Genomic DNA, 15,999 nt, shown 5'->3' with positions numbered 1-15,999 from the left:
TAATATACAACCTGCAAATAGCGAAGAGGTTAGTATTTGAACTGGTTGCAACTGGTGTGGCAGAAAGTGCCCAATTGTGGCTTGTCGCATCACAACCTTATCACCCTACTGCTGGGTTAAGCTGGAGGGTCTAGGAGTGGGCTGCTGCTCCTCTGTAAGAGCTAATAGGAAATGCAGATATTACAAAGCAGGCAGACTGAAGTAGAAAGCAGAACAAGAGTAGAGACAAGCTCCATCAGTTCCTTTGGATTCCTTACAGCCGTGCGTTTCCCGCCTATTACCAGTGTAAAAAACCATAGTATTTTGCACCTCTACTCTTATAAGACAGAGATAGATAAGGACACACCACAGAAAAGGCAGAAAGCAATGTCTTCGTTTTCACTCGCCCCTCCACAAAAACCTCCTGTCCATGTATCTCTCTGTGTCCAAGCTTTCTTTTACTCCACTTTCTGTGTTCCTGAGGCGGCTGTACCGTATCTGCCCAATAGCTATTTTTTATAGGCAGGAACGAGCGTGAAATGCATCAGCACTGACTTATCATAGCTGTCGTTGGCCTGTATGTGTTCGTTCCCAGGATAAACGAGGTAGGTATTTTCTTACAACAGCAAAGCGCCATAGTGCACAAGGGTTCAGCCGCTGCTGGCTATAATAACCTGTGGGGACGGTACTTGCCAGTCTCCTGAAGGACCTATTCTCTCCAAAGAGGTTCTGTAAGGGGTGCTCTCCACTACTTCCTCACCCACGCTGCTTCCACGCAGAAAACTGCATTTCTCGGAACTGCTTCTGAAGCTCTAGCTATGTCATAAGTCCCAGAAAAGTCTCAAATACTACTAATTATGACTCCCCTCCCACAGTCCACGTATTAACAGGTACGACCGTCCTTCTTTCGCAGGTGCCTGAAGGCTCAGAAGCTAGCGTGTCTAGTACTATGGGCGTCTTATTGTATATTACGGCTGACATGCAGGTGAACGGAGATATTTGCTTATGTGCAATAGTATCATGTTGCTGCAACGATCAGTTTCTGCGCCTTCCCTTTGCTGCTACAGTACCTGTAGCGAAAAACATATCTCGAATTTAGGGATAACGTCAAAAAAAGATGGCCAACTAGCTGACCGGCTTGTCGTCTCCGACTACATTCAGAGCGTGTTATGCTGCTGCCCACCAACACAAGCTGCATGTCTATCCAGAAAAATCCGAGTCTTCTCGAGAACAGCGGCTGGGTAGGGAAAGCAAATTGTCTAGTGACACACTCCCATAGATTCACTCTCTCCTCTCCTAATTGCGTGATAGTTGCATGTATGCAATCCGGTGGTGCATGCAAGCATTTACTACGGCCCACAACCATTAGTGCACTAGTACAATGCGCATATAGGCAAGGCACATATGGTGCATGCACTCTACTATGTATGAAAGCAGTGTCACATCCATGCAAACAATCTATGCTATGCATGCATACACCCAATACCCTACACTGCTAGCCTTGACGTCCACAACGTATTGTTCACATGAGACTTTTGCTACATCGTCAATCTCACACAGTAAAGGCACAGGCTTCCACTTGTGAATGCGCCGCTTATGCACGTGTTACCGTGAAAGCTCTGCTCACCCTCAGTAGCTGCATTCAGCTGCGCGAAACGCTTTGAAAGCTCTGGATCCCCCCCTCACTACTGAGTGTTTCCCTCCTTCGGCTTGGCCTAGAAGAAAGCCTGGAGCTTCAAGAGCTTTGCTGTGAGCTGCATTTGGTGTTGCTGCACCTGTTGCTGTCCCCCATAGAATCCCGACTTGGTAATATGCGCTGCAGAAGTTGCTGCAGCCGCTGCAGTGTCGGCTGCAGGCGCACCAGACCCGAAAACGTCTCTCTGAGACCAATGCTTTCTTTCCAGCTGTTGTTGCTTCTGTTGCTGCAACACAGTCGGTAGCTGCGGCTGGAACGTCTCTTTGGCAAACCCTGGGTCTGCCATGCGGTTGTTCCCTCCGATTGGGGTATTGCACCGCTTACCACCAGCAGCTGCAGCTGCATGTGCTGCTGCTGCTGCTGCACGTGCTGCTTCTGCCTCCATCTTTGCTTCTGGAGAAGTTGGAGCGACGCGGGGAGAGGATTTCGGGTGAGCAACAGCAGGCGTTGCTGTTGGTGTTGCAGGTACGGCTGTCGAGAGGTATACCGATGAGATCAGAGCATGTGTGCCCCCGTCCCCAGCACCTTTGACCTCCTGCCCGCGTTCTATCTGCATTGGTGCTGCCGTTCTGGCTGCGCCTACCGTTGTGTGTGCATCAGTGCGCTGCTGATACAGGCCCCTCGTTGCGTTGTCATGCAGGCTAATGGTGCCAAGCAGCGAGGAGGCAAAGCCAAACGGCGTGCTTGGAGCTTCATGCGCTTTCTGGTGCTTCTGCTGTAGCAGTTGCTGCTGCCCCTGACATGTCTTTCCACCATCGTTCATGCTGTTGCAATTTTCGATACAGTGGTGCCGCATCTGGGCAGAAGGCTGTCTCGTTTCCCTGATAGATGCTGTTGGTGGGGTTCCAGAGTCATCAGCAGGAAGAAAGGCTGTGGGAACTTTGCTCGTAGAGTCACAATGGTTGGAGGGAGCTTCAAGAACGCGCGATGAGACAACGCGTCGCTGCTGCTGGAGAGGCATCAGTTGCAGGGGTTCAGGCTGCTGCAACTGTTGGGCGTGCTGGTGCACCCGCTGCATCTGTTGACAGAGCTGTTGCTGCTGCTGCGTAGAGTCCTGCGTTTGTCTTTGAGGTAATTGTACAGATTCGTGCTGGTGCTCGTGCTGCACCCGCTGTTGCGCGTGCTGATGCTGCAACTGCTCTTGGCGCTGCTGCGGCTGTACTTGTGTTTGCTGCTGCTTTTGCTCAGCAGTGCAAACTGCGGCAATGCGCTTGACAACTTTCCCCAGCGACGCTTCATCAACGGAGAGAAGCACACATCTACTATCTGCTTTTGCAGCAGCTGATGCAATCAGTACCCCGTTATGAGTCGAGACCCTGCTGCTGGGGCAATCCTCAGGAATGGCGGCATCTCCCAGGAAGTCCGCATACAGCAGAAGGCGATCGGCAGGAGTGGACATAGTCGACCGGATGCTGTGGTTGCTATAGGAGCAGCTGTTCCAGCTGTTGCTGCTGTTACTGAAAATGTTGCTGCCGCTGTTGCGCATGCTGCCAATACTGCCACCATTGGTCATCGTGCTGGTGGTACTGCCTGTACAGCCGCGCAGCCGCCGCTGGTGCACGAGTAGACGGCAATCCCCCTCTCCAGATAGCTGCTGCTGTTTCCTGCTGCTTGTTCTCGCTGGTCGCTTGGGCTTCTGTTTCTGTGACTCTCGCTCGCCGCGCCAAAACGGAGAAGCCAGCAATACACTATCACCGCTGGGCGAGGCTTTCACTGGGCCTGCTAAAAAGGCCGCACAGGACGGCATGGTCACTGCTGCCCCCTGGCCTGTTGCAGCAGTAGCTGCTGCTTTTGATGAGCTTTGCTGTCCAGCATCGCGCTCTAAGATTGGTATTGTATGGGTACGGGTGAAGCGGCCGTTTTGCTGCTGCAGCTGGTGCTGCTGCTGTACCTTCAGCGTGTGCCGCAGCTGCTGCTCTTGCAGTGTCAAGTCGCTCCGAGGGTCGCCTGCGTCATGTGATAGGAATTCTGTGCTGCGGAAGTGTTGCATGGGGGGTGCAGCAACACCAGGCAAAGCTGCAGCACGTGAATCTTCGCTACTGCTGAAGACGGACTTCCACAAAGTGACAGCAGCATCTGCTGCATGTTCTGCCGCTGCTGCGGATTTATTAGAGCCAGCAGCGCGAGGCGCATCCAGCTCTTGCGCTGCTGCTGCGGCTGCTGCGTCTGTCTCGGTAACAGCCACAGCTGCCAGGGCTAGTCCTACGTCTTGGGCTGTGACCATCAGATCGGCGTGCATTGCTGCAGGGGTTGCCGTAGATGGTGCACACATAGCACATGCATCAAGAGCAAGATCCTCGGATGCTTCCGTGGGAAGTGGCTCCCCGCAATCAAGATGCAACGAACTGGTCACAGAATCAGGAACAAGAACTAGGGTAGACGCCCTTTCGGTTCGAAGGAGTGACCGCCCCTCTGCGCTTGCTTCCTGCATCGTCGGAGTCTGCACTTGCTGCTGTTGCTGCGATAAGGTTTTGTTGCTGGTGCTGCGGCTGCTACCCGTTGCGCCTTCAGCTGGAGGAGAAGCAGCTGGCTGCCCCCCTGTGGCGCCTGGCGTTGCTGTGTCGCTTTCTTGGTGAGTGCCACCTGACCATAGCAGTACTAGCACATAAAACCCAATGTAACGACCACGAACACACTGACAAGGTGCTAACATATCTATCCTCTTTTGGATGCACCGCCTCACCAGATACGTGTTGCTGCCTTGTCTGCCTTGCTGCTGCAGGTAGAGCAACAGGCACAGGTAAGGGTCTTGGCCTGATTGGCCTCAGCACCTCACGAGCTGTGTGCTCACCCACAAGGCCTTCCTGCAGCAGCGGGGAGACCCCCCAGTCTCTTAGCGAGAAGGAATTGGGGTTCATGCATAGGCTGCAGAAACAAGAAGGGCCAGGCGAAGCTGCAAGGAGCCATGAGTAAGTGTCGTCCCGCCACGAAACATTCACACGCATCCATTCGCGGAGGCAGATGCTGGACACGCAAAAACGACGTCCAGGAGCCACAGGGAGAGGAGCACCAAGGTAGAAGAGGAAGCGAAATTGTCATGCAGGCAACAAAAAGAAGGTAGAGAGCCCTGAAACTAAGGCACACACTGATTCCTAAGGTGGGGGGAGTGGAGATGTAGGAGGGCTGCGAAGAAAAAGCAAGGTCTGATAGGCGAGAGAGCGAGAAGAGGGGCAGATAGCGATAAAAGAGACGCCTCGGACGAGAGGAAATGAGAATTTCGAAGAGATAGGCGACAGGAGAACTGTGGGGAGACCAACGTAATCAGCAAGGGGTCACAGGACCCAGATAAACGCATATTGGAGAGAGGCAGTACCTAGTTGCAGCCTCCTTTAGGCAGCGCAGTTGTCTGACAATGCATTGAAACGAGGGCCGCTTCGTGTCGTCATCTTGAATGCAACTGTAACAGCACAAACGCCCATATTCTCTTACACGTAGCCTGCCAACATCCCCCAACTTCGTGTATGTAGCAACCCCACTCTCCGGGCTGACACCCAGTCTGCAGCGCGACACGCTTGGTCAGAGGCCATGTGATGTCAACTCCAATCACCTGACGGCAATCTCAGCAAACGCGTGCAAAACTGAAGACGGGAATCCAGCTTGGGGGTCTGCGGCCTTTGTGAGGCGCGTGAAGTCTCTAGCTAATAGCGCCAAGACGAATGTGACAGTCCCGTCCGAATTCTGCGGGTAGGGATAGCACAAAAGGAAAAAAGAACCACGAGGAAAGATGGAGGGGATAGAACAGATACAAGCGCACACACCGCACAGGAGACAGGCCAGATCACACGGCCACCAACGGGCGTAGGCAAATTGGCAAGGAGAGCCCAACAAAACATTCACATCCAAATATACATTGTTATTAGGTTGCCACCTAGTGTTGGGAGTGCAGGAAGCACGGGATCGAGAGCACTGCAAGCAGCTCAATCAACAGCAAGAAGCGAGCTCACGATGACCACTGGGGGTTTGGCAGTTAGAAGCTCAAGCATCACCATCCCCAAGGAGTAAACCTCCGCCATCTCCGAAACCATTGAGCTGCAGCAGCATCCGCAGTCCCACAAAGGGTCAATCAAAGCATGCAAATGGCGCACTCCCCTGTACATCGCACCGCAAACTAAAGGAAGAACGGAGGAAAGAGAAGAAATAAAATGGAGAAGGTTTACCTCACCTCGCAATATACTTCGGATCAGCATACCCAACGGTCCCCGCTGTCTGACGCACGGGGAAGCGGCCCTTCCCCTTTTTTGCAAGACATGCCAGTCCAAAGTCAGACACCTAAGCAGCAACAGCAATAGTGGCCACACGAGCCGGAGTAAGCAGCGCGCATCACATGCAGCAACCAGCCCTCGTGCTACACACATGCCCCTGCGGCCACTTTTTCTCGTAAGTAGGCACGGAATCTTGACACCCGACTCCCCAGTCCTTTGCATGCAGGTACGAGAGTTCCTCTGCTCGAATTTTCGCAAAACCCGTAGCCCTTATTCACTATTCTACACTGCGACAAGCCCTAAACTCTTTTGAAGACCTACCTTTGCATGTTTGTGCTTGTCAAGGAGGATGTTGGCGGTCTTGATGTCTCTGTGGTACACTGTGAGGCAGTGTCGGTGAAGGTGAGAGAGCGCCACTGCCGTATCCAGCGCAATACTTAGACGGTCATGCCACGTCAGAGTCCCTGTAGCAGACATAACAACAGGAACACAATCCAAGCTCGTAAAGATGCCACTGCAGCCTTAGCACAGCAGCAAAGCGCGAGACCGACAAGGTCAGGAGGCACGATGCACCATGCGTTAAGGGCTATGACGCAGAAAGGCAGCGAAAGGAGCAGCAGAAGCAGTAGCAGCAGCACTAAGAAGAAGCAAGAGCAAACCTCTCTGGAGATGGCCAGCGACATCGCCCCCAACCATCATCTCATAGATAAGAAAGCGGTCCTTTCCGTGCCGAGCAAAGCCCAAAAGAATGACCAAATTAGGGTGCCTATACACGAGCAACAAACAAAACAGGAGGAGAGTAAGACTCAAAGACAAGAGCTCCAAATACGCGGCAGGAATTACAGCAGCAAGAGCAGCCCTATTCCCAGAACCACTAGCACCCAGAGCAACTGAACTGAAGGTGAGGACGCTCCCATGCGTGACAACCAAAGCAGATGGTGCCGACTGACCTAAATTTGGACAAAACAATGACCTCTCGCTCGAAACCTGCTTCCGACGGATCGTTGAGCCTCTTCACGGCAACTTCTAGACCGTCTCGCATGAATCCCCGGTAAACGATCCCGTAAGCCCCCATACCCAGCAAGTGGCGAAACCCGTCTGTAGCAGTGTACACCTCCTAAGCGAACCACAAGACACAAAAACTCCAGACCACAGGGCTAATCCACATATGAGAAATATAATCATCGAGCAGAAAGGCCTACTTGTCTGACGGTTTTATAAGTAAAAATATACCCAACCGGGCAGAAGAGTAAGCCATGTGCCCTTTTACGCCCCAAAACGTCGTACTTCATAGGAATACTCTAGAGATATGTTGTTGAGAGAGGAATCGTCGGCCGCTGCTACGAAATCGCAGAACTTCCCGCTGCACGCCTGCGGCGAGCTTGCCCTTTCTCCTGAAGATCCAGCTGCGTTATCCGACGGTGTGGCGGGAGCTGCAGGTTCAGATGCAGTCCCAGCTGCCGCCTCTATGAGGTGCGTCGCTGCTGTTTCGCACGCTGAAGCTGCTGTTGTTGTTGCAGGAGTAGATGCAACTTCAGCTGCTGCTGTTGTTGCAGGAGGAGATGCAGCTTCAGCAGCTGTTATTGCTGCAGGAGGAGATGCAACTTCAGCTGCTGCTGTTGTTGCAGGAGGAGATGCAGCTTCAGCAGCTGTTGTTGCTGCAGGAGGAGATGCAACTTCAGCTGCTGTTGTTGTTGCAGGAGGAGATGCAGCTTCAGCTGCTGTTGTTGTTGCAGGAGGAGATGCAACTTCAGCTGCTGTTGTTGTTGCAGGAGGAGATGCAACTTCAGCTGCTGTTGTTGTTGCAGGAGGAGATGCAACTTCAGCTGCTCTTGTTGCAGAAGGACACGCAGCTTCAGCTGCTGTTGTTGTTGCAGAAGTAGATGCAGCTTCAGTTGCTGTTGTTGTTGCAGGAGGAGATGCAACTTCAGCTGCTCTTGTTGCAGAAGGAGATGCAACTTCAGCTGCTGTTGTTGCAGGAGTAGATGCAGCTCCAGCTGTTGTTGTTGTTGCAGGAGGAGATGCAACTTCAGCTGCTGTTGTTGTTGCAGGAGGAGATGCAACTTCAGCTGCTGTTGTTGCAGAAGGACATGCAGCTCCAGCTGTTGTTGTTGTTGCAGGAGGAGATGCAACTTCAGCTGCTGTTGTTGTTGCAGGAGGACATGCAGCTCCAGCTGTTGTTGCTGCGTTGGTGTCTGCGGGAGTGACAGTGCACCGGGCACTGTCAAGATTGTCGGCCATAGTGCTACGGTAGCTCCAGTTGCTGCTACGCGCCCTGGAGGTGCTGTAACACCTATTGCCTGCATATTCGGAGTTCATTTGCTGTGCGAGCTGAAAGAAAACGCTGCCGCATAGTTCTCCCGGATCTAGGCAGCTTGGTGACGGCGGATCAGGATTGACCTGTGCCGATGCAACCGAGTTAGATGCCACATCCCTGCTCGGGGTTGACTTTGCTGCAGCGACTGCTTTAGCCATAGGCACTGCAACAGGCCTTGGGCCTTGAGCGTCTGCAGGTGAAGTGGGGTGTACCAGCGGAGAAGACTTGAGCGTTGTTTGTGACTTCGCTCGTGCGGCAGCCAGTTCATCCTTTGACGACGCCTCTCCGAGCGGAGGCTGGGAGCAGGGTTCTACTTCACTCGCGTGTTTTCCTGGCTCTGTGGTGACTTGAGCAGCCGTTCGCGAAGACGCTGCGGCAGCATTTGCAGCATTCCGTGAGCGTTCGCACGTGTTAACGTGAGCTTCAGCCTTGTTCCTTGGATCTCGCTCCAAAATTCCACATCCTTTTGCTGTTTGCAGAGTAGTGGATGCACAGGACGCATTTGATGGCTCCGTGGAGGGGCCTCCGAGGACTCCACCGCCGTTTGGCCTTTGCATCATTTTATGGTGGCATTCGCTCCCGCTGTCGCTGCTACACTCTCTGCCAGTGCGAGCTTTTCCTCTGACGCAAAATACGGGTGCGCCGATGAAGACAGACCGTTGATAGTCTCCCCTAAGGCTTCTCTCCAGCGACCCAGAGAGCCCTCCAGCAGCAGCAGCGACGAGTCAATGCCACGGATGCAGGGGCTGGATCGCTCCAGCCTCCGGTAAGAGGCAAACAGCTCCAGAGAGTATCGGCAGTCTCAAGTGCAAGCGCAGTCTAGAGCAAGTGACAGCCGGAGAAATGGGGGCGACAATTCCAGGACTTCAGCAGTCAATCTCAGACAGAGCAAAAAAATCCCGAGATCTCCGAGACACGCGAAATGGGGAGCTGCCGCTAGGAGCGCACAATGCTCTCAGGGTGTCAAAAGAAAGCACAACCCGGGGAAAAGAAGGCAAGGGTACTTCGTAGGAGACAGTGCGATCCCCACAAAAGCCACAGGCGATCTCACAGAGGGACGGGTGATCCCGGTCCTTCCTCGAGGGGTCCGGCGATGGTCAAGAGGCAAACAGGAAAGTACTCTGATGCAGCTGGATGTACTAATTTAGCAGCCGCAGCTGTTGTTTCCGCTTGGGCAGCGGCAAGCTGCGTGGGGCGAGGAACACGAGCGCCGATCGGCATGCCTTCGGTGCGGACAGGATTTACGGGTCTGTGAAAAAAGTGAAAAGGTTGGAAACTGGACTACTTGGCCCTTAGTGGCGGGTTTTGCTACTTCTGCTAGTACTGCCAGTATTACTTGTACTGGTGTTGCTGCGCGTCAGCAAAACTCCCCATGGTAGCAGCAAGCCACTTATCTGTCCGCATCTGGGGTTGAAATAATCTGTTAGAAACCTGATGGGCTATCGAAGCAATGATCTCTCGATTAGCAGAGGTGGCTACTGCGGCTGCTCCAACGGAGAAGGATCTGCACGGAAGGAACGCATAGGAGGCAGGGCTCCCCCGCTCCCCGCCACTAAACACAGAAGAGGCAATGACCAGTTTTCCACTAGTGTGTATTCGATGCACTAAGACTCATTGCTTCTCCCCACAGCTAAATTAGGCCTTCAGGATGAGTCTTGCGGCTGCTGCTGGCCCTGCTGCTGCGTGCCCGTTTTGCCGTTGCTGCTCCTGCATAATGCTCCTTCTGCTGAAGAAAGCGCCTCCAAAGCTTTGATTGTGTAATGGCATTTGCCTTTAAATACATCTTCTACCACAAGTAACATGGACTCAAAAATCTATTCAGACACGTCGCGTAGGCGGGTAGGGCAGTCGATTCCCGATTCCCCCAATACACCAACAAGGATCATGTCCTTCAGCCCGAAATAGGAGTAAAGACTTATGCGTAAGCTGAATTGTGTGCTGTTTCGTTTTTCTGGGCTTTTTAGTGGATGATACAAAATTAAGGCCGTTGGGGCTGCTGTTGCAGCTATTGGTGTTTCCCCTTTTGCTGCACGGTGTCAATACTGCAAAGAGATCGCATCGTCTGTGAGAAACCCGCTTTGCTTGCCTACCAGGCTCAACTTTTAAGTCCGTTTGATAGCTGGCTGGCGGTTTAAAGGGTCACGAGCCAATGTAATTCGAGGAATTTGGGGTGACGCGTTGCCACTTTGAAGAAGGCCACTAGAGCCAGTGGCTGCAGCACTCAGATTGACCTTTGGTGGCGTGTATGTGCAGGTCCTGTATGCATTCTCAAGGTAGCGTGTGTATATTTGACTACACAATCTGCGTGGCGTGGTGCGGCTACCCGCTATGCTGTCCAGGTAGGGAAAGTGTAGCGGGTTAGGCAACGACAACAAAACTTCTATTACACAGATTTTACTTACCTACGAATAAGCAAGCGATTGACTAGCTAGCCTGTCTGTTCGTATATCGTCTCCGCTACGGAGGACTTTATTTTGATACAAGAAGACGCAATGTTGGGTGCGCTCGAGCTCGAAGCCATGTGCAACTAGCTGTGAATGCTAGGAGTGAGTGGAGAGTGCAGCTAAGCACATCCTAGCTATTACTCCCCCATGCCCCATGTCAATAAATATGAGAAGCGAGGGCAGGAATAGGAGAATGTATTTTAGGAAGAAAATCGGCTAAATCTGATGTAAATTATCCCCCAAAGGGAACCTTGTATGGAGTCTGACAAGTACGCACCATAAACCCTAAAACGGCCCTTGCATATGCTTCAACCCATGGGGTCCAAGGCCTCGCATCACTATGGGGCTGAAACATACTCCTGCATAGCACAGCATTTTGCGCTGCACTTCTGCATCTGGGCCTGGAAAACACCCGTAATTACGCCGTTTATAATTTAATTTACAAATAAAGTAAACTAGAGACTAGTAAGCATCCTAGTTCACTCTATACACGCCGGCAATGCCAAATAGGTAGCATCTGGCTGTTTGTGCTGCTATTACGGCTTCCTGTTGGGTGGTCGCTTCTGGTCGTCTACTTTAGGAAACTTGTCCACTGAGGAAAAGTGAGCACCCATGGGAAGAGAGGTGCAAGGAACTTTTTTCGTTTCATGCGAAGGGAAGTAAAGTAGCACAGAGACAAAAAAAGGGGTTTTCAAAACATGCGCGCGTTCTCAAAAATACCTCAAAAAGCGGCAGGGATTGAGGAAAATAGCAAAAGCGGCCGGTGATAACTCCCTGACATAGTCCTGTCGCAGCTTCATTTGGCTAGCTTTAACACGGGTGCATAATGTGCCGAGTTAAGCACTTGTGTATTTCTTCGTGAGATTTTCCTTCTATAAATTTTACAATGTGAAGCACGAAGATTTCTAGTTTAGTTGGCAAGCTGTGCCATTATGCAAGATCTGAATACCAATAGGAACCTGCCAGCATCGTTCAAATCAAATAGTTGCCAGTTTTACTGCTCACGGACCCTTGTGATCGTGCAATGAGGGACACTGAACCCTTATAAGCACGTGGTCACAGGCCTATAAAGTACCAGTGAGGAACCTAGGAGACTTAGAGGGCTTCCAGCGAGGGCCTTAAAGAAGGGGCAAGCCTTGGTTGCATGGCAAAGTCCTAGATCCCTTATCTCTACACAGATGTGACCGCAGGATCATATTTGTAAGCCTCCTCTCATCAATATAGGAGGCCCCAAAAGTCTGCTGGCGGACCAAATAGAAAACTCCAGTGCCTGACTATGTAGACAAGGGTGCATTTTTATCGTGTCTAATAGTTACAGTTACCACCAGTAGTCGCAAAGTGGTGTGGTAAACAGAAACTACTAGTCTAGCTGCCTAATGGCGCGTTCAGTGCATGCACATCCGGGCAGAGGGAAACTTTGCCTCAATGTGAGGCACCGACAGGAGGGACACCTGCTTTTGCTATGGTTCCCAAGTTTCCCTACGAGCCAAGAAACTGGATAATCTGCTGTGCTCAAGCTGACCAAAGCTTTCTTCCTCCGCTCTTGCGTAGCTGTACATTGCGTCTCCTACTTGAACAAGTGGGAACCAATGTCACGTTCAGTTCCAGCCCTGGCTGATGGCACTCTGAAGCACCCTAGAAACAGGGTGTCATTTTGGTCCATGTGAGCTTGCATCAAAGTCTTACTCTAACAACCTAATCCCCTTCTCCCATTCAGCTAGCTTGATACAGACCCTTATACCGACTCTAGGTGACTCTCCCATTGTCAAGATAGCCACGGTATTGGGTTCCAGTTGCGTAGGGATCTTCAGGGAATCTGGATCTCTGTCCGGCTAACCATCAGCCGATCCTCAGTCGGCCAAGTTCTTAGAGCAAAAGCCAAAATGCTCACGAAAGTGGCAAAGCTACATGTGTTTGCAGGCTCCGCCGTTATTAGGACTGCAGTAGCTGCTGCGGATGGTGCCGGTACTGCTGTTTTTGAGTGCGAGGCTCAGGTGGCAGAAGAATTAAGTATTGGGATCATGAGGGCGCTGCTCAAGAGTGACTCTATGGCCTGCTAAACGAGACGAGAAATGAATAGAGGTTGTTTTACGTAAAAGTAGCGCTGTAGTTATTGTTCTTATTCCTAGCGTGTTCTAGCTCCGAGGCAGGGAGTCACAGACTGTAGGCTCAGAAGGCTTATTGGGGGCGCATGGTAGGGAAGAGGCTGGTTGAGGTAAGGACAGGTGGACTAAAAAAGGCAGGTGGAGAAGATGTGGCCCAACCAGTTACTTACGGTAGTATCAAAAGACGCTAGGGAGGCGTAATGGGGGTGGCAGGTTGCCGTAAAGGCAGCGAGACGGAAAAACATAGAAGTAAAGGGACAGTAAGTACAGAAAAAAGGGCAAACTAGAGAAGGACGACCCCTTCAAAACGCAATGTAGATGAGAGGACAAGGAGAGTGCCTGCAGGCGTCAGTCCCTGTTCGAGCCTTTTAAGTATTTGTTTAATGATCGGCTAATTCTCACATTATTTCGCTTATCTTTCTCCTCTGATCTTAACCTAAAGCTTCGGTTATATGGGTCTTGATTTTGATTGAAAATGAACGCGCCTGGAAGGAGCTGATAATGCAGTCGTGAGCCCTTAACAGTCTAAAGTGACCTCTGCTTACTGGCGCACAGCCAGGGGATGGCGAAAGGAGACTGCCACAGGAAGTGGAAAGGGGGATGTAAGACAGATACCTAAGTGATTGAGCCAAATCGCCCTCTTTTGCTGCTTTATAAAGTTTGAAGCCTTTCTTCCGAAAACTTCGCCACAGGGCTACTACAGGAGTCGCAACCTCCAGAACTGAGGGTCTCGGATCCGGGCTCATATCAGTAGCAGAGAGCCCCACAGAAAGCCATATTAAACTTGAAAGCATGAAACACTGCAAAAAGCAGTGCATTATGAGAAAGACTAAAATTGATCAATTCCACCCTGGGACTGAGGTTGCTCTTTTTGTGATTGCCAAGCCAGCCCGTGCTCCTATATGCAGAACCTCATCCCTATTGTGGAAGCCTACATCTCATCAAAAATTTTATACAGATTAAGCGAGATGTGTCTATGCTCTGCGCCTGTCGCTGACGATCCTGCTCCTAGCAAGCCAAAACAGCAATAGGTTCTGATGCCGTTGTAGCATATGATGCAACGAGCAGCAGCATCGGGGGTCCTCCATCCTGCGGCCCCCGAAGCTCCTGAGGCTTTGGGGCGACTGCAGTGCTTGCTTAGCAACAAGGAGAAATTGTCACATGGGGGGCCTTGCAGGGGGCCCCCCTGCCACTGGGACAGCAGCACCCAAGGTCCTCGAGGGGTCCATAGGGCCTGTCAGCCCCTTCTAGTGGAAAGAAGCCTCAAGAAAGGCCTCACAGACCCCAAGGAAAGGACAAACAGACATCGCCTAAACACAAAACAGGATGCCAGTATACCTACTACTCTGAAAATATTATTTCGCCTTCTTCTTCTGCTTCTCCTGCTTGATGCTGCCTTATGTAGCCGCTATTCTGCATTTCACTCTACAAAAAACCAATGCAGCAGAAAAGCTTGTTCGCTGCTGCATTAGAATGGAGGTTGCGCCTATTGCTGTTGTAGCGGTTGTTGCCCCCGCTAGTATTATCGCCGCTGGGACCTCTACGTTCTACATCGTGCAGGTGGAGGCTTCCTTACGGCAGCAACTACTTCGTAGTATCTACTCCATAGTAGAGGACCGCTCAAAGTCTACATTTCCCCCTGAACCAAGTAGTCTCTCCATTAGAGCGGAGGCTCTACATCGCCGTGCATTGGCCCGGGTGAGGTACACAAAACGGAGCACCACAAGCTTCTGCTGTTCCTCATGCCGCAAGTGCAGTTTTGGTGCTGCGACACGAAGAAGGCTACTGAGGTAGAAGGGGCGCACAATTCTACATGCAGCTCCTATTTCTTCAGCCCAGCAGAGACTGTGGCTGTACGAACAGCTGCAGGCAGTAGTAGTTGCCGGGCATTGTCCAAAATCACATTGTCTGGAGAGGATGTTTTAGCTACGGCAAAGGCAAGCGCTGTCGGTGCAAGAGGCGGGCGTGATCATGTGTTTATGATGCCTGCTCTGCGATTGATGTGGTTGCTGATGTCTCTGCAGTTAAGACCTTTAAGCGCTCTCAGTACTGAGCTCGAGGCGACGCAGCACTTGCTGCAGGATGTGGCTGCTGACTTTGCAACCTTGAATGCAGAGGGACGTCCGAATAACAGCACCAGGAATGTCACAATGCAGGCACGTCCTTCTAATACCTCCAAACGCAGTCGGTTGCTCTCCCATTAGCAAGATAACGAACTCGCCAAATCTTGCTTTTCATGGCTAGCTTACCAGTCATCAATCGTACTACTGCGCTGCATGATGGTGACTGTTGATACAACTAGAAGATTTCGGATATGGGGAGGTCAGATTTGTATCTGAAAAGGTAAATTTTTGTAGGGAGCCAGACGGAGAGACCCCTGTGATGCCTCACCTTTGTATGCCCTCACTGTTTCCTCTTTTGTACTTAGGCAGCAGCTAAAGCGGCAGAACGAACCCTAGAGCTCTTAGCTGCTGTTACTGGAAGGCAGCTAGAAGCGCCTTGCCCCCTTGTTCTTAGCCTGCACGCCCTTAGGTCGCCCTCTGCTGAATGCCTTCCTGAGGGGAATACAGGGGTACCCGAAGTGCTACTTCGTGAGGAAATGGGGAGAGCCACAAGAAGAGAAAGGATCAAATAAAGAGCTCTGACATATAGAAAGAAAGACATAATAAGTTTCTCATGCGTGTGGGGATAATAAAAGGGCAGTGGGAGGAGAGGCCACGCATAATTCCTCAAGGTTTTGCTGAGCGAGCTGCTATTGGTACATCTATGCGGCTGCTCTTGCAGAGGAGGACAGTGACATAGTGCTGCGACCTCCATTGTCTTGGGCAAGGCGCAGTCGATTTGCGTAGGTGACAGAATGGAAACGATTAATTCAAAGAGCCACGTATATTGGGGTTTCATATCCTGTCATATGATGCTATGCTGTAGGGGAGGCTATTCTTGATTGCATTAAGGGCTCAGGCTGTGCGCATCTTCTGTAGGCTGCTGTTCCCATGCATAGACTAACACGCACTAAGCTATCCACAGCTGATTGCTCTTATTGCCAATATTAGTGCTGCTGCTACAGCCATCTGTTCCGCGCTACCCCGGAGATCCGCCTTTCATACAACTCCATACGGCATCTCCCCGAGGCAACAAAACCCCAAGCTGTATCAACAAAACCAACAGCAACAACGTGTGCTTGTGACACCGAGCTAAGAATTCCCCGCGAGCCACAGTCTCTCCGTTGCGCCGATCCCAGTGAAGAAACACTCAG

General features: G+C 51.5%; 1 pseudogene; it reads right to left on the bottom strand.

Annotated features, from left to right (window-relative positions):
• Nucleotides 1–1,437: 1,437 nt before the first annotated feature.
• LOC34621176 lies at nucleotides 1,438–9,415 on the bottom strand (annotated as a pseudogene).
• Nucleotides 9,416–15,999: the final 6,584 nt, after the last annotated feature.

This window comes from Cyclospora cayetanensis, unplaced genomic scaffold (assembly GCF_002999335.1).
Source record: "Cyclospora cayetanensis isolate NF1_C8 unplaced genomic scaffold, CcayRef3 CcayRef3_contig_110, whole genome shotgun sequence".
NCBI classification, from domain to species: domain Eukaryota; phylum Apicomplexa; class Conoidasida; order Eucoccidiorida; family Eimeriidae; genus Cyclospora; species Cyclospora cayetanensis.
The sequence above is the reverse complement of the archived record's forward strand: the minus strand, read 5'-3'. Positions and strand labels throughout refer to the sequence as shown.